Raw genomic sequence first — 20568 nt, forward strand, 5'->3', positions numbered from 1 at the left:
GAGAAACTGTTTCTGCTGGCTGGGGAGTCTAGGGCTAGGGAACAAAGCCTAAAAATTAGAGACAGAACTTTCAGGATTGAAGTTAGGAAACACTTCTACACACAAAGGGTGGTAGAAGTTTGGAACTCTCTTCTGCAGTTGATGTTAGCTCAATTGTTAATTTTAACTCTGAGATTGTTAGATTTTTGTTAACCAAAGGTATTAAGGGATATGGGGCTGAGGGGGGTATATGGAGTTAGCTCACAGATCAGCCGCGATCTCATTGAATGGCGGAACAGGCTCGAGGGGCTAAATGGCCTACTCGTGTTCCTATGTTCCTATAAAGCCATTGCATTAATCACAGTAACTGTGCTAGGGTAGCTAATACTATTGAAGTAACATTTACTGTTCAGAGAGGTTCCATTATCATCTAGTTTCACTTTAAATAAATATGTACTACTTTCTTTTCATTTTTTTTGTGAATTTTGTGCTGATCAAGCTGAGAGAAGTTAGTGCTGGGGAATGATCTGAGCACCCAAGTATCAGTATCAAGTATTCCCACACCAGTTAGGGTATAATTAAAGCTCACTTCCTCTATCCAAATAATGTACCTCAGTCCTAACCAAGGAAAAGTGTCTCACCGTCCCAATTGACATTTTTTCACACCAGCCATCCATGTTGCATTTCTGAGTAATATTGCCACTGCAATGCCAATTCGTGCTTATTTAGGGGCAGTCTTGTTCTGTGGACAGTCTTCAGATTAAGATTGCAGAAACTCATTCCGCATAAGACCCTCACAGCTAACAGACAGAAGAGGCTTTTATTCCAAGCCTGGACTAGTTTATCAATAGTATTCCAGTTCTTTAGTCTGTGAAGTTTATTGCAGACCTTAAATGCAGTTAGGATGCATAATTCTAGCAAAACAGAGAGAGTGAAAGAGGAAGTAAAACATCGAAGGTAAACTAGATGTCCTGAACTAAAGAGCAAGGCAGCCTGGACATGCACAATTGACATACATCCAACAGAAGTAAAACTCTTCCACAGTAGCATTAGTGGAGTAGAATGCACAATAACGAGAGAAGACGACAATATTGGCTGTTAAAGAGAGAATTGTACAGCTATATTGAATGTGATTAAGTATGGAAGATTGAGGGGGTAATCTGATGTTTAAAATGTTATAAGGATTTGATAGGTTAGATACTGAGAAACTGTTTCCTCTGATGGGGGAATCAAAAACGAGGAGACATAATTTTAAAGTTAGAGCCAGGCTATTTCGGAGGGAAATCAGGAAGCACTTTTTTATACAAAGGGTAGTAAAAATCTGGAATTCTCTTCCCCAAAAGGCAATTAATGCTGGATCATCCATGCTCTTAGCGCTCCTGGAAGGTCCTGCTCCATAGAGTGGCAGCCTGACCCTGGCTGATTCTACGGGGGCGGGTCATTTAAATATACTCCATGCATATTTTTCCCATGTGCAGGAACTGCTGTTCCACCTGAAGGCACGGGGAATTCTGGAGTGCAGCAACTCTTAAAGGACTGCTGCACTTCTTAAAAGGACTAGCAGGTTTTAGTTGGAGGCTGACAAAATAAAACTTGAATAAATCCCAGAACTGTCCCCTTCACAGAGGAGAGCTAAGGGGTTTTATTAAAGGAGGCAGCCCTGAGGAAAGTGTCTAGTTTTGGAGTGAGGAAAATCCAAATAGAACCAGTGTACAGCAAGCACAGCAAAAAATGACCAATTGTGTGATTGTTGTCACCTCCGTGCATTGCTCAAGGGAGAAAATGAGGAAAACCTTTTCTGGACTGAGGAAGAATAATGGATGCCCACTCAAAGCAAGGGGATGGCTGTGCTATGCCTGCACCAAGCATTCAGCACACAATATGCTGCGAAATTTGCAATGCAGACTAAAATTAATTGTCCCTACATAATGCTGTCACTGGTGCTGCACCTCCAACTTGGTCATTTTAACTTTTAAGTCATTGCATGGTATACAGTGTTACCCGAAATTTTTCAGCAGGGATTTTTCTGACTATACAATAAATATTACAAGAACAATAGTCTTTGGATTACAAAATCACTCCCTCACTCTTTGCCCCACACAGTACAAAACAATTCTGCTGTAAGTATCGCTCTTCTGCTTCTGTCAATGACACTTGCGAATATTAGCCATCGTGACTAATGGCTATTAAGGGAAGTGGTGATGATTATTATATGTAATGTCCATGCTGAGAGAATGGCTACTGATAGAGACAATTAATTCTTTCAATTAATCAGTCAACTTACTATCCTGAGGCTAAGTGAGAGTCAACACCCTGCTAGCTGGCACCAGAATATCTTCATAAAACACTACAACTATCAATATCTTTTGATTAATAACAGGCAGAGCTCCTCAGGAAGCAGTAAGTATATTCAATGGTATTTTATTGTAGTGTGGTTAGATGGGACTTAAATAAAGCTACTAAATAACAACTAATCGTCGTCAACTTGGACTGTGATATCTTCCTCTACGTTCCTTTGTTCCGCCATTGACTGTTGACTCATGCTCCCGTGCGCCATCTTCCCAAACGTTATGCCTCAAGACATGATGCTGTACTGGAGTAGTATGTAGAGCATTATTATATATAAAGAGAAAAACAGGACATGTTGGACAGCTGAAATAAAAATAGAAAGTTCTGGAAATTGAAATGAAAACAGAACATGCCTTAACTTGCCTCCAGCAATGTTTCACGCACAATTTTTTTGAAGTGCCGTTGTTGTTATATGGGTGAATAAAGAGATAGGTTAATGTTCCCAGAGAGACCCTCATGAGAATGGATGGGGTGTTATAAATGAAATTATTGCTCTTCCAGATGCTGACTGACCGGTATATATCCAGCAATTTCTGTGTTTCTACAAAGAATATATTCTGGCAGCAACCTTTTCCTAACCGGCCATTCTTGATTTAAGAATGTATGTAGTGAGTGTTGGTGTGCTATTTTCCATGGAGATAGCACAACTCAGCCAACCCTGTAATGACCCTATAATGGGGTCATTAGATAGAGACCACGGGCTCAATTTTAAACTTAAATTGTTGGTGCATTGGGGGTTGTGGGGTGGGGGGGGGGCTGTGAAAATTGCAAAAATGCAGAGTGGGTTCAGAAGCCGGCTCCAACCCGCCGACTTCCGAGTCCCCACAGACGCGCCTGTGTGCGCGCTGCTTCCCGAATCTGGAAGTCCCACCGGCAATTAAAGCCGGTGCGATGATAGTTAAAGAGCCAAATGGACCTCATTGAGGTACTTAAGGTACTTTACTTGTGACCATTAAGTAGTTAGAATGATTTTTAACTTACCAGGGCAGCTTTCCCATGGCTTCCGATTCACCCTGCTCTGATGTCTGATGTCTCCCTTTCCGATCTCACCCTCTTCCCCTGATGTCCCTCTCTGATGTCTCTCTCAGCCCCCGATGTCCCTCTTTGATCTCCCCCTCTTCCCCCCGATGTCCCTCTCCGATCTCCTCCTCTTCCTCCCCCGATGTCCCCCCGATCTTCCCCTCTTCCCCCCAATCTTTCACTCTCCCCCCGGCCTTCCCCTCTTCCCCCCAATCTTCCCCTCACCCCCCCACCCCGATCTTCCCCTCACCCCCCCCCCACCCCGATCTTCTGTTCCAGCGCCGGATGATGTCTCTCTTTCTCTCCCCACCCCCCTCGGCGTTGCAGCTCCTGTTGGCAGCCAGTCTGTCAATCAGGAGCTGCCGGATGCGAAACCCGGAAAGAACTTTAATCACCATCAATTACATCGTGATCGCATTGGAAAAGGTAAGTTTTTTTTATTCGGGTTTACCACGCACACCTTCACCACCCCCCCCCCCCACTGCCAACCCGCCACCATTTCAAAATTGAGCCCCATGAGCTGGAGCTATAAATCATTTTTTTCCCTCCCAAGCTCTTTTTAAAAATGTGTTCTTGGAATGTGGACAATATTGGCCACTCTCTGTGTTTTTTTTCTCTGTTTTTTTTCCCTGTTTGTTTTTTTGTTGAATGTGTATTCGGGGGTTCTGCAGATGACACCTCTCTGTCTGAACACGGTGATTGCCTTGGCAACGGGCAGTTGCAGGGGCAGTCTGTAAACACCATGTATTGTTCAATATGTATAAATGCGTAGGCTTCAAGGAGCTCTTGAAACATTTGCCTGAGGAAGGAGAAATTCTCCGAAAGCTTGTGAATTTAAAATAAAATTGCTGGACTATAACTTGGTGTTGTAAAATTGTTTACAATTGTCAACCCCAGTCCATCACCGGCATCTCCACATCATGACAATATTGGCAACACAGTATTTATTGCCCATGGTCTGAAAGCATTAAGAGCCAACCACATAGTATGGAACAGGAGCCACGTGTAGACCAAACTGGGTAGGGGTGTCAGACTCCTTTTCCTGAGGAATATTAGTGATGCAGTTGGGTATTTACAACAATCCGGTAGCTTTCATGGATAGTTTTCTGATGCCAGACCACAAATTACCAGATTTGTTGAATTCAATTTGGCAACTTGCCATTGTGGGATTTGAACTCCTGACCCCTGAGTTGCTAGACCAGTACCAGAACCACTAATACCTTGATGGTGCATTTTGCGATCAAACCTGCGACCTTGGAGTTATTAGCACGACACGCTGATCAACTGAGCTAACCAGCCCCAAAGATGAAGAGGCTAATTGTAGCCGACCGCTGAAGACAATGGAAAAGAAGATAAGGCAGGGTGTAAAACTGGCTGCCGATTCGCTATTGCCTGTTTGTGCTACTGCTGAAGACCAATTTCACCCCCAGTGCTCTCTTTGAAAGACGAGAAATTTCGAATGATCCCTTAGTGGGATCCTTGACAGTAGAGTTGTAGAATTTGCTTAAAATAACAGATGGTCAGAGGATGAAGTGCAGAGGTAACTGAGCTGCCCTGCTGACCCCTACATTCATGCTGAGATGTGTAAACTGGACCCATTCTAGCTTGACTTCAGGATCAGGCACACCCCAGGTCATCTGCTATTCTATCTGAAATGTTTTAAACGAATTAGATTTGGAAATTAAAACGATTTGAATTGTGTCTTTAATCAATATTAAAAAGTCCCTGTGGCTTACTGAGGAGAAAAATGTTGAGGGTTATGTAACAGCACAGTTCTGAAAGTATACCGGCTCCTTTGCATGCTTGCTTTTGGCACGAGACAAGTAACAAGCATTGCAACCGAATTACCAAGGAACTGTATCAACATCAGCAAGCCACACTTGTACAGGAGAACCAGCCCAGGAAAGTTGCATTGTTTCAAAACTCAGCCCAAATTGTTGCCATGTTTATTCAATACAGCCATAATCCAACAGGCTCTAAAATTGACTCTGCTGTTCTATACACATTAATGGCATTAGTATTTGATTTCAATGCATTTAAATTGACTGTTTTAAAAGTTTAAGAGTCATGATTCAATTTTTAATTTGCATTTTGAATAGGATTTATTGGAGTTAAACTATGGTCTGCCTCTAGCATATGTGCACTACACTGAAAGACCTTGATATCTCACTTTTCTAATCCTGATTTTACAATGTGGTGTGCAACTATCAGGATGTCACAGTTGTGCCAATTGAACTTTATTTTTTCTTATTAAATATATCAAAGAGTCAAGTTCTGGAATACGACAGTCACGTGTTCACGTTGAGCAGAATGTACCTGCAGGGGAAAGTTTGTCCGTTCCTCCCCCACTCATATGAAAGAAATCCAGTTTGCAAGTTAAATGAAATGAGCACAAACAAATTGCAATTGCCACAAAGCTACTCCTTTTCTAATAGTTGATCTGCACTGTAGATTCCTAAAGCAGTCACAATGTCACTGATGGTTTTAGTGGAAGGGATTAATATTCTAGCTGAAATATTGAAAGTAAGAAAGAACTTGCATTTATATAGAACTTTCATTATCCCAGGATGTCCCAAAGAGCTTCGCAGCAAATTAAATACTTTTAAAGTGTAGTCAGTTATAATGGAAGGAAACACAGCAGCCAATTTGAGCACAGCAAGATCCCACAAACAGCAATGAGATAATTGACCAATTAAACCATTTTCGTGATGTTGTTCAAGGGAGAAATGTTGGCCAGGGCACTGGGAGAACTGCTATTCTTCAAACAGTGTCATGGGATCTTTTACAACCATCTGAAAGGACAGATAGGACTTTGATTTAACATCTCATCTGAAAGACAGCACCTCCAACAGTACTGCAGTGGAGTGTCAACCAAGATTATATGCTCAAATCTCTGGAATAGGTCTTGAACCCACAACATTCTGACTCAGAGGCATACACGTGACACTTGAACCCTCCTAAATTTGGTTGCTTCATTTGGGGTAAGCCTCCTATGTTGCAAGCCCCTGCAATTACATTGTTTCTGTGGCTGAAACAGAGCTGAAGTAGGTTGGCTCTGAAAATAAATTCATGTTCCTTACACACGTTGCTTTGGAGATATTGGAGCAGATTTTGCAGTTCCTGCGCCTGGGAGCATTGACTCACCCGGACACAGTGCAAAGAGGAAATTAGGTGGAAAGATGTCACACCACTAGGTGAACCTACCAATTTTCCATCCATATTTAAATAGCCAGAAAACTGGGCAGGGTCCCTTACAGGCAGCCAACGTTCCCCTACTGATTTTCCATTCGAGGGACTCCTTTCGGGCCTCATTCTGAGGGTATCGGGCGGGCAGAGCGATCACACTGCCTGCCTAATGTCTGCCCGGTGTTAAGCTCGACCCCAAGAGATAAATCAAGAAGTGCTGGTTACTGAACTAAATGTAAGAATCTGTGGCGATGAACTGTTCACTGCTCACACCTTCACCGACAACGTCACAATCCCGATCTAACCACACTACAATAATCCTTTGCTGTGTACCTCATCAAACGTCAAGGACATAAAGCACACTGGCAGTTAACATCTGCACTGACAGCACAAAAGCAGAAAGAAAATTGAAACAGTGAATGGTGCATATCTTAACAGATACCGAGGAATGATTTCAGTGTTATGGTGTAATGTTCGGCTTCAGACAATGATTATAAAACCGCTTTACTCTCCAGTTTATGATACCATCGAGCAACTTAATTAGATTACCATCTTGTAATCAATCACATTCATCCTTTTTTCTCCATGTAGCCTAAATAGAATCAGTGATGTACAGACATCCATTGTTGCACTTTAGGTTTTTTTCAAGCATCTTCCTGTGGTCATGGCTAAACATAAACTTCCCAAGTTTTTTATGAGCTAAAACCTGCATCTATAGTCTCTGCCGGGTATATGTTTATTGTAATTCAGGTTTAACAGTCCACCCTGAATCACAGTGAATGGTTTATTGGAGAATCATGGAGACACCCACCATGTTGTCCAGTTGCCTCAGAAGGTGGAAAAATACCACACTGATGGGCCAGTGCATACAGGCAGGTTTATTTACAAATAAATTTATGTACAGGAAGAGAAAGATCGGTAAAGATCAGCACGAGAATCAAACTAACATTAACAGAAATTGGATGGATTGTTAAAAACAAAGACAGTGGCCTGGAAATTCGTTGGCATAAAACTGGCACTAAGCATCCAATACGGCAGGCGGCATGCGACTGCACACTCCATGCCCAAAGTGCGCTACCCACCACATTGATTGTGACTCCTGTATAGACATCCAGGGCCCGTGCCTGAAACAGGCATTAGGCCCTCTGCATATGTAAATACAACAACAACTTGGATTTATACAGTGCCTTTAACGTTGTAAAATGTCCCAAGGTGCTTCACAGGCACATAATCAGACAAAAAATAACACCGAGCCAAAGAGGGAGATATCAGGATGGGTGACTAAAAGCTTGTTCAAAGAGGTGGGTTTTAAGGAGCGTCTTAAAGGAGGAGAGAGAGGTGGAGAGGTATAGCAAGGGAATTCCAGAGCTTTGGGCCGAGGCGGCTGAAGTGGGGGATAGAGGCCAGAGCTGGAGGAACGCAGAGTTCTCAGAGGGCTGTAGGGCTAGAGGAGGTTGGAGATGGGAGGGGCGAGGTCATGGAGGGATTTTAAATTAAGTTGGTGGATCAGGAGACAATGTAGATCAGCGAGCACAGCGGTGATGGGTGAGAGGGACTTGGTGCAGGTTAGAATATGGGCAGCAGAGTTTTGGATGAGCTCAAGTTTATACAGGGTGGAAGAAGGGAGGCCAACCAGGTGAGTGGTGGAATAGTCCAGTCTGGAGCTAACAAGGGCATGTATGAGGGTTTCAGCAGCAGTTGTGCTGAGGCAGGGGCAGAGACGGTCGATGTTATGCCTGCAACTGGGCCTGGAGAGGAATCTACACAAGAGTTACATAGGATCAGGAGTAGGCCATTCAGTCCCTCAAGTCTGTTCCGTCATTCAATTACCTAACAAAAATATTCAGTCTCAATTCAAAATTTCAATTAACCCAGCATCCACGTCCATTTGGGGGGAGAGGATTCCAGATTTCCACTATCCTTTGTGTGAAAAAGAACTTCCTGATTTCACTCCTAACTGGCCTAGCTTAAAATTTAAAATTCTGCCCTTTTGTTCTGGATTCGCCCACCAGAGGAACTGGTTTCTTTGTATCTATCCTATCGAATCACTTTATCATTTTAAACCCCTACTATACTCAAGGAAATACAAACCAAGTTTATGCAACCTGTCCTCCAAATTAACCCTTTAAGGCTTGGTATCATTCCGGTGAATCTGCGCTGCACCCCCTCCAAGACCAATATATCCTTCCTGTGCTGCGGTGCCCAAAACTGAACACAGTGTTCCAGATTGGGTCTGACCAAGGCTCTGCATAACTGAAGCATTGCTTCCTCGCTTGTATATTCCAACCCCCTTGAGATGAAAGCCAACACTCCATTAGTTTTTTGGATTACTTTTTGTGCCTATGTACTAGCTTTAAGTCATTTGCGTACATGGACAGCTAAATCCCTCTGCTCTTCCACAGGCTCAAGGCTCTCACCGTTTGAAAACCTTCCGATTTGTCTTTCTCGGATCAGAAGTGGATGACCTCACACTTTCTCACATTGAACTCCATGGCTTATAAATTCAGCCGTGCAGAGCCCGTTTTTCGGACGTTAGCTGGCCTGCTGAGCCCTCAATATGGCTGGCAGGAAGCGTGCACATTTCCGTCCGGAAGTGCCATATTGGGAAAGGAAAGAAAATAGGGGTCTTTAAGGCCGCTCCCCCCCCCATCCCCCCATTGCCACCTGTCCTGACTCGCGATCTCACTGGCTCTTGGCCCCGGCCCCCAAACCTTCCCTCCGCCTTCCTCTCCCGATCCCCAATTCTGGATGCCCGGCCTCCTCTGCAGACCCCTGATCTGACCCCCCTGATCAGCCCTCATGATTCCCGGAGCCCCAATCCCCGGCCTGACCCTTGTGCTGATCCCTAGACCTGACCTGTGGCCTGACCCGATCCCTGGCCTTAACTTACCTGAGGGCCGCTGCGACGCTAGCACAAGACTTCACCAGCGGGCTCTGAGCTGCTCCATTATGACGCACCCTGCAACCGCCCCTCACCCTTGCATGCTCAGAACAGGCTGTAAACTGCTGGAGTTCATGGAAACAACAGTGCAGCCTTTATAAAGACAGTTCAGCCAACACACTTCAGCAGCAGATTGGAAAAGAAACAGATAAGGAAGGAACAGTGATTAACTCTCTCACTTCATTCCGATAATTTGTGTCATTAATCTTTTTATCATATCTTTCAAGAATTATGTCAACAGCATCAGCAACCGGACCAAAAAGACAGCAGGGCCTAAGCAAGAGAAGGACCCAAAGCTTCTCGTACTCAGACCTCTAAGCCCTCTTCGAGGAATTTGAAGTAAAGAGGAACAGATGCCTCAGTCTGGGTGCTGCCAAGCCACCCAGAAACATCAGTTGTGCCACCTGAGGAGAGGTGGTACTGGCACTCACTGCCAACTCCATCACCACCAGGACTGCGGAGCAGTGCTGACATCACCAGGGCAGGCAAGGTAAAACACTTGACACTTTTCCTTTTCTTCTTTTTCTTCCTTTCCCACCTTGGCCACCAGCTCACTTTTAACCCTCTTAAAGCAACACTTGCACAACTATCACAACGTACTCTAATTCTAACTCTAAAGGCATCCAGTCCCCCTAACAGTAATTAATTACACATATATACATAAAGCCTTTTCCTGCATATTAATACCCTCACAGCCTTACATCTTTGACTTCAGCTCTCCTACGCCATGAATTCCTCAACTGCTATCCTTACCCTCAGTTTTTTGAGGAGGTAACAAAGAGGGTCAATGAGGGTAGCGCGTTTGATGTAGCAAGGCTATTGACAAGGTCCCACATGGCAGACTGGCCAAAAAGGTACAAGCCCATGGGATCCAAGGGAAGGTGGCAAGTTGGATCCAAAATTGGTTCAGTGGCAGGAAGGAAAGGGTAATGGTTGATGGGTGTTTTTGTGACTGGAAGGCTGTTTCCAGTGGGGTTCTGCAGGGCTCAGTAATAGGTCCCTTGCTTTTTGTGATATATATTAATGATTTGGACTTACATATAGGGGACATGATTAAGGAGTTTGCGGATGATACAAAAATTGGCCGTGTGGTTGATAGTGAGGAGGAAAGCTGTAGACTGCAGGAAGATAGCAATGGACTGGTCAGGTGGGCAGAAAAGTGGCAAATGGAATTCAATCCGGAGAAGTGTGAGGTAATGCATTTGGGGAGGGTAAACAAGGCAAGGGAAAACACAATAAATGGGAGGATACTGAGAGGTATAGAGGAAGTGAGGGACTTTGGAGTGCATGTCCACAGATCCCTGAAGGTAGCAGGACAGGTAGATAAGGTGGTTAAGAAGACATATGGAATACTTTCCTTTATTAGCCAAGGCATAGAATATAAAAGCAGGGATGTTATGCTCGAACTGTATAAAACACTAGTTAGCCCACAGCTTGAGTACTGCGCACGGTTCTGGTCACCACATTACAGGAAGGATGTAATTGCACTAGAGAGGATACAGAGGAGATTTACGAGGATGTTGCCAGGGCTGGAGAATTTTAGCTATGAGGAAAGATTGGATCGGCTGGGGTTGTTTTCTTTGGAACAGAGAAGGCTGAGGGGTGATTTAATTGAAGTGTATAAAATTCTAAGGTGTCTAGATAGACTAGATAGGAAGGACCTATTTCCCTTAGCAGAGAGGTCAATAATCAGGGGGCACAGATTTAAAGTAATTGGTAGAAGGATTAGAGGGGAGCTGAGGAAACATTTTTTCACCCAGAGGGTGGTGGGGGTCTGGAACTCACTGCCTGAAAGGGTGATAGGGGCAGAAACCCTCAACTCATTTGAAAAGTACCTGGATGTGCACCTGAAGTGCCGTAACCTACATGGCTACAGACCAAGTGCTGGAAAGTGAGATTAGGCTGGGTGGCTCATTTTTGGCCGGCACGGACAAGATGGGCCAAATGGCCTCCTTCTGCGCCGTAAATTTTCTATGATTTTATGTTTCTATGAGTTACTCTATTTTCTTGCAGAAGAAATTGGCACATAAATGCTCGCAAGAGACAAACCAGCAGAGGGGGTATCTCTACCTTGAAGCACCTGGCTCACTGTGAGGAAGGCCATGGAACTCTCAGCACTCCTGAGAGCCAATTTTGTGAAATATCTGTCCCTCATTAGCCTGTGATATGCTGCCTCCTACACAACAAAACATGCATAATGTGTAACAAATTTGGCTCTGCTTATCTTTCTACACTGAGCAAGTATGTAGGATGTAATAAGAACTGCCTTAACAATTCACTAAAAGTAAAAATTACAGACGCATTTAAATGTTTTTTCCTCTCCTCTTGTGAAATTGCTAACTCGTTCTGCACTCTTGCTTAATGGGTATCATCAGTCTCCTGCACTTCACCACAGTGGACATTCTTCATGTCTGGACCTTGAAAGCAAGTGCCATCAGGCTATTCAACTGCGAGGAGTATGGTCACAGTGGAGTCTGATCTGACATGTGTTCTTACCTGACATATGCACAAGCACACTTTTCTGCACTGGGTAATGAGCAGAATAATGGCTGATTTTTCCCTTTCCTAGCTGAGGTCAAGTAAAGCATTCGTATTGAGGCCAGATAACAGCACAGACCTGGGATGGTGAGCCCTTATTGTGCCAGTTTCACTCCACCTAAACCATCAGGGGAGCTGTTAATTACAGACACGTTTGACTGTGGTGACTCAGAACAGTGAGAATATATTTGAGAGAAATGTACTAGAGGTGATTTTTTTTTTCCTTTCTCAGTTCTCTTGTGGCAATACATTCAGCCTCCTGTCTGCAAATAGTGATGCTGCATTAGAGTATGCAAGTGAAAAGGTGACTGATGCTATAAAAGGACACCGCAGTCATGCGTGAAGTGAGCAAATTGCAAATTCAGGAAAGCGACATCAGCACATACAGAAGATGTTCATTTAATTAAAACAGAGAAATACATAACATAAAAGTTTGCTGATAGACTGTTACAAGACAAGCATTTTAAAACTAGCATTGTGGTCTCAGGCATTATGCTGCGCTGTACAGTGACTTTGTATATCAGAACAAGGAACAGACATCAACAGTATGTAAATCCTGGGTTTTTTGGTTACAAGATGACTGAAAATCTGAAATGAGATATCAAACTTCCATTTTTTACCTCCTTCTCTTGGCTTTTCAGCTGATTCTTCAGTGGTTGTTTCTTGGAACTGATAGCAGTGAGGCAAGGGAGTTGCACTAAAATTAAAGAAAGAAAAAGACTCGCATTTATATAGCACCTTTCATAACCTCAGGACATCCAAAAGTGCTTTATAGTCAACAATGTACTTTTGAAGGGTAGTCACTGATGTAATGTAGGAAACACGGCAGCAAGTTTGCACACAGCAAGCTCCCACAAACAGTAATGAGATTATGACTGGATAATCTGTTTTAGTGATGTTGACTGAGGGTTAAATACTGGCCATGACACCGGGAGAACTCTCCTGCTCTTCTTCGAAATAGTGCCGGGAATCTTAGGGCAGATGTTTGCCTTGGTTTAACGTCTCATCTGAAAGGTGTACCTCTGACAGTACAGCACTCCCTCAGTACTGCACTGGAGTGTCAGCCTAGATTCTGTGCTCAAGTCACTGGAGTGGGATTTGAACCTACAACCTTCTGACTCAGGCGAGAGTGCTACCACTGGGCCCTAATATTAGGTCGTGAGTTAAAACATACAAGTGCCTCACAGGCCTATCTGAAATTCCCCTCTCCGCTACTGTAAAGGAAGTGGTAACCCATTAATTTTAAAAGCGTTAACACCACCACTAAAATGACAGAGACAGGGATATCAAACGGGTTAAACTTTTATATTGTAGAATGCTGTAGTGTAATTTCAGGACCAGTGAATTAGAAGGTTATTTCACCATGGAGCTAAGCTTCCGGCTCCATTTCTTCTCCATTTCAAAGATCGCCTACTTCCACCTCTGTAACATCGTCCGTCTCCGCCCTGCCTCAGCCAATCTGCTGCCAAAACTCTCATCCATACCTTTGTCACCTTCAGCCTCGAGTATTCCAATGCTTTCCTTGCTGGTTTCCCATCCTCCACCCTTCATAAACATCAGCTCATCCAACACTCTGCTGCCGGTATCCTATCCCACACCAACTTCCGCTCGCCCATTATCCTTATCCTTGCTGGCCTACAATGGCTTCTAGTCTCCCAATGCTCGATTTAAAATTCTCATCCTCATGTTCAAATCCCTCCGTGACCTCTCCCCTCCCTATTTCTGTAATCTTCTCCAGCCCTACAACCCTTCCAGAATTCTGTGTTCCTCCAAGTTTGGCCAACGTGCATCTCAAAGTCCCTTTGTTCCACCATTGGCGACCAATGCCTTTGGCCAGCTAAACCCTAAGCAATGGGATTCTCGCCCTAAACTTCTTCGCCTCTCCACCTGCCTCTCCTCCCTTAAGACCCACCTCTTTGACCAAGTTTTTAGTCACCCCTCCTAATTGAAGGTGGCATGACAGGTTAAGAAAGCGGTTAAGAAAGCATGCGGGATCCTGGGCTTTATAAATAGAGGCATAGGGCCCGATGTTAGCAGGGCTGCGGGTTCTTGACGGGGGGGCTATCAGGCGCGTGGGTAACGCGCCCGGTGAAATTAGTCAGCTTCCCGCGCGATTGTAGCAGACAATCCACTAATTGGATCCACTTACCTTGTCTTCCGGGTTCCCCACAGCTGATCTGCGCGTCGGGCGGGCTGCGCATGCGCAGTAAGATCTGTCAGCTGGAGGCGCTCTATTTAAAGGGGCAGTCCTCCACTGACAGATGCTGCAACAAATAGCAAAAATTACAGCATGGAGCAGCCCAGGGGGAAGGCTGCTCCCAGTTTAATGATGCCTCACTCCAGGTATCAATACATGGGGTGAGGAGGAGGGGGAGGACAGAGATCTTCCTCCCGGCGGGCGGGAGGAAGCGGCCTGCCTCTGCCACCTGGAAGGCCTGGCTCGAGGTGGCAGAGGAGGTCACCAGCGCAACCAACATATCGCCCGCCTGCATACAGTGCAGGAGGCGCTCCAATGACCTCAGTAGGTCAGCCAAAGTGAGTACACATAGTCTTTCCCCTACACTCCATCTGCCACATCACTGCCCCCACCCCACATCTCCTTCAGCACTGCCAACACTACTCTGTCACATCACCCCTCATACCCACTCAAACCTAATCCTCATCTTACCTGCACCTACTCACCTCGCCAGTACTCATCCCGCCACTACCACTCAACCCAATCCTCATACAATCTCATGGCTCTATCTCATACTCACCCTCTCGTGCATCTCTTTCACGGCCAGCCTCACTCAACCTGCCACTACCTGTGCTGCAGCTACAGGGCATGCATCACATATGTGCAGTAGGCAGCGTAAGGCAAACGTGTCGTGAGCATGAAGGGGATGCACAAGGGTGTTTGAGGGTTTGTCATGGGTGTTACTCATATTGAATTTCTGAACAACTCACATTACATATTATATTGGCACCATTACTGCCATGTCTTCGCGAATCCTGTCTGGTTTGTGCAATAATGCCCACTCCTGAGGATCACAATGAGGACCCACAACTGATGCCACCCATTGTGTCACTGCAGAGTGGGTGTAGGTGTATTTGCAGGGCTCTTCTGCGCAGACGACTGAGAGACATCGGCGATGTCCCCGGTTGCACCCTGGAAGGATGCGGAGGAGAAGTTGTTGAGGGCAGTGGTGACTTTGACAGTGACAGGTAAGAAGATGGTGCTCGGGCCAGCCAGGAGCAGCTCGGCATGAAAGAGGCTGCAGATGTCCACGACTACATGTCGAGTGACTCTGAGCCTCCGTGTGCACTGCTGCTCAGAGAGGTCCAGGAGGCAGAGCCTCGGTCTGTGGACCCTGTGGCGAGGGTAGTGCCCTCTGCGACGCATCTCTCTCTGCGGTAGCCCTCCCTCCTGCTGTACAGGTGGATGTGTCACAGCACTCTGTTGTGGAGCTCCACGTGTCAGAGGTGGACGGCGTGGATGGCGAGGCTGGTGAGGCTGGTGATGCTGTTCGCCCTCCGAGGAGGTCATGACTGCAGCTACGGCGGCCCCCATCCGCAAGATGTACATCTGAGGGGGTCCGCAAGGTAGGTACATGTCTCCGGACCCCGGGGTAAGTGTGCAGGTCGGTGACTTTGACTGTCAGGAGGAGGGTGGTGGAGGCCAAGCTTTGTCCCAAGTGACAGAGTGGCCTCCTGCAATGTCAAATGGACCTTTGCAGCTGCCACAGGCTGACAGCTGCAACACGTCCATTTGACCTGGGAGTGTTTCCCCCAGTGTGGGAAACAGTCCCAGTTTGTTCCAAAATCCCACCCCTCCTCACATAATCCCTTAATCAGGTCAGTTAATGACCTGAAATACCTAAATAAATACTCTCAAGTGGCATCCCGCTGGCTTTAATTGCCTGCGGGATTCCCACCAGCGGGGGCTGCGCGCGCACGCCGGCGCGTCAGCGGGGAACCCGGAAGTGCGCGGGTTCGGGGCGGGCTCTGGTCCAGCTCCGGGATTCTCCAATTTTCGGAGCCCCCCCGCCAGGAACGCACCCGATAGCGGGTGCTAAAATGACGCCCATAGAGTACAAAAGCGAGGATGTTATGTTGAACCTTTATAAAATACTGGTTTAGCCACAATTGGAGTATTGTGTCCAATTCTGGGCAACGCACTTTCGGAAGGATGTGAAGGCCTTAGTGAGGGTGCAGAAAAGATTTACTAGAATGGTTCCAGGGATGAGGGACTTCAGTTTTGTGGATAGACTGGAAAAGCTGGGATTGTTCTCCTTACAGCAGAGAAGGTTGAGTGGAGATTTGATAGAGGTGTTCAAAATTATGAAGGGTCGAGACAAAATAAATAAAGAAACGCTGTTCCCACTGGTGGATGGATTGCGAAACAGAGGACACAGGTTTAAGGTGAATGGCAAAAGAACCAAAGGTGACATGAGGAAAACCTTTTTTACGCAGTGAGTGATTAGGATCTGGAATGCACTGCCTGAAAGGATGGTGGAAGCAGATTCAATCATGGCTTTCAAAAAGGAGTTAGATAGGTACCTGAAGGAGAAAGATTTGCAGGGCTACCGGGAAAGGGCGGGGGATTGAAACTAACCAGATTGCTCTTGCAGAGAGCTGGCGCAGGCTCGATGGGCCAAATGGCCTCATTCTGTGCTGCAACCATTCTAGAATTCTATGATTCAATGATTCTATATCTCCTTCTTTGGCTCGGTATCAATTTTTGTCCGATTATGCTCCTGTGAAGCGCCTTGGGACGTTTTCTATGTTAAAGGCGCCATGTAGAATTGCAAGTTGTTGTTGTAGCAGTATTGATTTAATGCAGACATGTACAGCAACATAATGACATCATCAGCAGTATGCTAATTATCATACAAGTGTAACTCTTATTTTAAAACCAGCCGTTATATCTTACATTAGTGTTATTCTGGCTCTATGTAGTTCCTTGTTCACTCATGCAAGTCAGCAGCTGGCATCAACGCTGCATTACATCAGGCCATGAGGTACCTAAGCAAAGGTTCCCCTTACTAATTTGCATCTACCTCTGAAAGCCTCCCTCTACTGGCCCAGTCATTATGGATGTAGAAAACAATAACATGCATCCTCAGAGAATCCAAATCCGGACAACATCAGTTCTTTTTAAATAAGCCTGAATGACTCAATTTAAGCCCAGAACATGTTAATTGGTTGTCTTCTATTTACAAGTGTAATGGATTACTGCTGGGGGTCATTACGTACGCAAGGCAGGCTCCAAGTGAAATTCTCGCAACCAAGAGGTAACCCACCGCTGTGAGGCTGGGAAATGTTGTGGTGCTGCAGTGGGATCACTGCTGTAGCTCCAGAAGAAGCAGTGAAGGATCTTAAAGGGGCAGAAGAAACCTGGACATCAAGGAAGCTCCTGGCTTGTAGACATTGGCAGAGAGCAAGACAGAAAAAGGAAAGAGCCGTGGACTGAACTGGAAAAAGAGAAGGCCTCGATTAGGCCACCAGAGAGAGGGCCTAATAGAGGCCTCTTCTTCTTTTATTAACGGAAATTTGCACCTTCTCGTCATTACACAAACTGCCACCTTTCTCTAGGCAGCCCCAGGGAATTGTGGTAAGAGGGGTAGATGGGAGGAAAATCTGCTGGGAACCTGGACCCCACCCTCCCTCCCTCCACCGTTGACAATTGCATATGTCAGGCGGGGAAGCAGTGGCCAGCAGTGGTCCTAATGGGAGTTGGGGGAGGGCAAACCAAGATCAGGACGGGAAGCAATGCTAGGCCTCACCATCCCATTTTTCAGCCATTTCTGCCAGTATCCTGGCTGAATTCAACCCTCTCTGTCTGGGCTCACAAGTGAAGAATGGCAACTTGTGCGAGTAACCAAAGAGCTAGCTGGACAGTGCCTTTAGAACCATACCCCAGCATGAGTTATTGCCTTCAGGGGCGTAGGAGAAAAAATCTGGAAAGGGTATTGTTTGTTTATACTATACATTATCAGCCCAGAATTTGCTTTAGTCGATCAATGAACGACATCCACCGTTAGTTAGACTTGCCCTTGCAAATTCAGCTTAAAATAATAATTACTGTTCATATTATAGTATCATAGTAGGTACAGCACAAGAGAAGGCCATTTGACCCATCGTACCAGTGCCAGCTCTTTGAAAGAGCTATCCAATTAGTCCCATTTCCCTGCTATTTCCCCACAGCCCTGTAAATTTTTCCCCTTCGAGTATTATATTATAAATACGATTGTTCTGAGAAAGTGGTAAGGCTGTAAATTAATTAAGAGTCCAGATGATGAAATAAACCATAACAGCAAAAATCAAGTGATTTATTGGCATCATCCAACCTATAAGATTACATTTCAGCCTTGTTCTCACTCTTTTAATTTTGAAGGACTCTTTATTATTTAGCACCTCTCAGGTCCACTTTGCACAATGGCAGTTGCATTTTCAACTGATTTCCAGTTATTCACCTGAATGATTGTCCCAATTGCTACGGGAATCATTGTTTGGTATCAAGCACTCTGATTCACATCCCATAATGAAAGACTTGAGCCGCTCAAGGACCGCCATCACTGCCCAAACCCACCGAGGGGGGGCAGCTCTGATGGGTTGCTCTTCACAACAACAAAGATGATGTCACCAAAAACATCTGCGTACTCTATAGGCCAGCTCATAGAAAGCATTGCACGATGCATATTGAACCTCCTTTACCGGTGGCACATCAAACGAGTTATCCCCTAGTGTGATCTGAAGCTCTACCCAAGACTGAGCAACATGGAAGAAACTCATGGATGCATGCAGGTCCACAGCAAGAAAGATCGATAGATTGTTGTCTATTATTAATGATCCAACTGCTTAACAAGAAGAGAAAACCCCTACTGTTAGGATCATTAAGAAAAAGTCTCACTTGGGTTCTTTGAGATGCATGCAAAAGTATGTGCTTTTTGAAAAGGTTTTGTCTTGCTCTTTGAAAGAAGTTTTTTTAATAGAAGAGTTGAGGAATGTGATAAAATTGTCTTTCACTGTTCACGAACTGAATGACTATGGAACACAGTGATACTATGCTCTTCACGATTGTCCATGTGCTGTTTATTCTATGCTTTTGCAAAATCAATATCTCTTAAGACAACTTCCTACAGCTCCCTCAATGGCTCAGTTGGTAGGTGCACTGCCTGGTATTGAACTGAGCCAGGTTTGATTCCCGGTCTGTGCTGAGTTAGCTGATCCCAGCTGGGATGGTGGTCAGGTTGCTATAATTGATTAAAGCATTCTTGGGGTATGTAGGGGGCGGGAAAAAATCAACCACAGTTATTAATCTTGCTAGTTCTCTAATTACTAATTAATGGAAGTCAGGAGAGGACAGGATTAAAGGTTGGCTACGATGCCCCTCATGATTGCGTAGTCTGCAGACCCTCACTCACACAAGAAGTGCTCAGCTGATCTTATAAATAATGGACCTCACCTCTTGCTTCATTACAGAATATTTTATGCTATCAGGAAAGGAATCTTAGAATCTAGAAATAAAAGGAATAACCGTGAATGTAGGGAATCTGAAATATTAACACAAAATGCAAGAAACAAATGAAAAAGATAGTCAACGTTCTGAGAGTCTCATCCCAAATACTAAACTCTCTTTCTCTTTCAGATACTGAATGACCTACTTCCACTATATTGTGCTTTAAATTCAGCCAGAAGGAGGTTATTTCTCATGTATTGGCCTCGCCTAGGACCTCTATGCTACTAACTGTAATGTAGCAAACCAGCCAAAGAGAAAAGCCTGTCCTGATTTTTACTAAGCGGATGAAAGAAAGAAAACAAGCAGCAAGTCCATAACACAAGGAAAGACATCACTGATCTGAAACATTCCATTGATACAGTTCAAAAGCTAGGGTAATATGAAAAGGTAATTATACAGTTCAAAATCCCTTACACATGTACACTGGCAAAAAAATAGACAAGACAGGCTTTGCAGATGCCACCTCAATCTGGTAAGCTTTGCTGGACAGGAAATTAAGGAACCTTTCCCCAGCTGCTCTCAGTGATGCCCGTGACAGCTGCTGCCTGCGCTTAAATGCCAGTCACCTTCAAGCTGAACATGTATGCTCGAGTTTCACAGTATGCCAAGCAGCTTCAAAGCCCACTGCTCTGATGTTTAAATAATCACATCCATCAGACTGGCAAAATTAATTGCTTTCTGTGCTATATTTACAATGGGAAATGATTTAAAAAAAAATGAAAAACACAATTACCCATTTTGCTAGTGTAAGGCTAAATTGTGTATGGAACAGAATAGATCTTACTGTGAATTTTTAATACTGATTTAAACATTTTTATAATCCACATTCAAACTATGTTTGCACATTGGCTCTGTTCATTTATTCATTTATCCATCTCTCTATCTATCTTTCAATCTATCTATCCAGGAAAGTCAGCAACTAGAGGACACCAATTGGCAATAGAACAAGAGGGGAGATGAGGAGAAATTTTTTTACACAGTGAGCTGTTATGATCTGGAATGCACTGCCTGGAAAGGTGGTGGAAGCAGATTCAATAGTAGCTTTCAAAAGGGA

Source organism: Heptranchias perlo, chromosome 3, assembly GCF_035084215.1.
Source record: "Heptranchias perlo isolate sHepPer1 chromosome 3, sHepPer1.hap1, whole genome shotgun sequence".
NCBI classification, from domain to species: Eukaryota; Metazoa; Chordata; class Chondrichthyes; order Hexanchiformes; family Hexanchidae; genus Heptranchias; species Heptranchias perlo.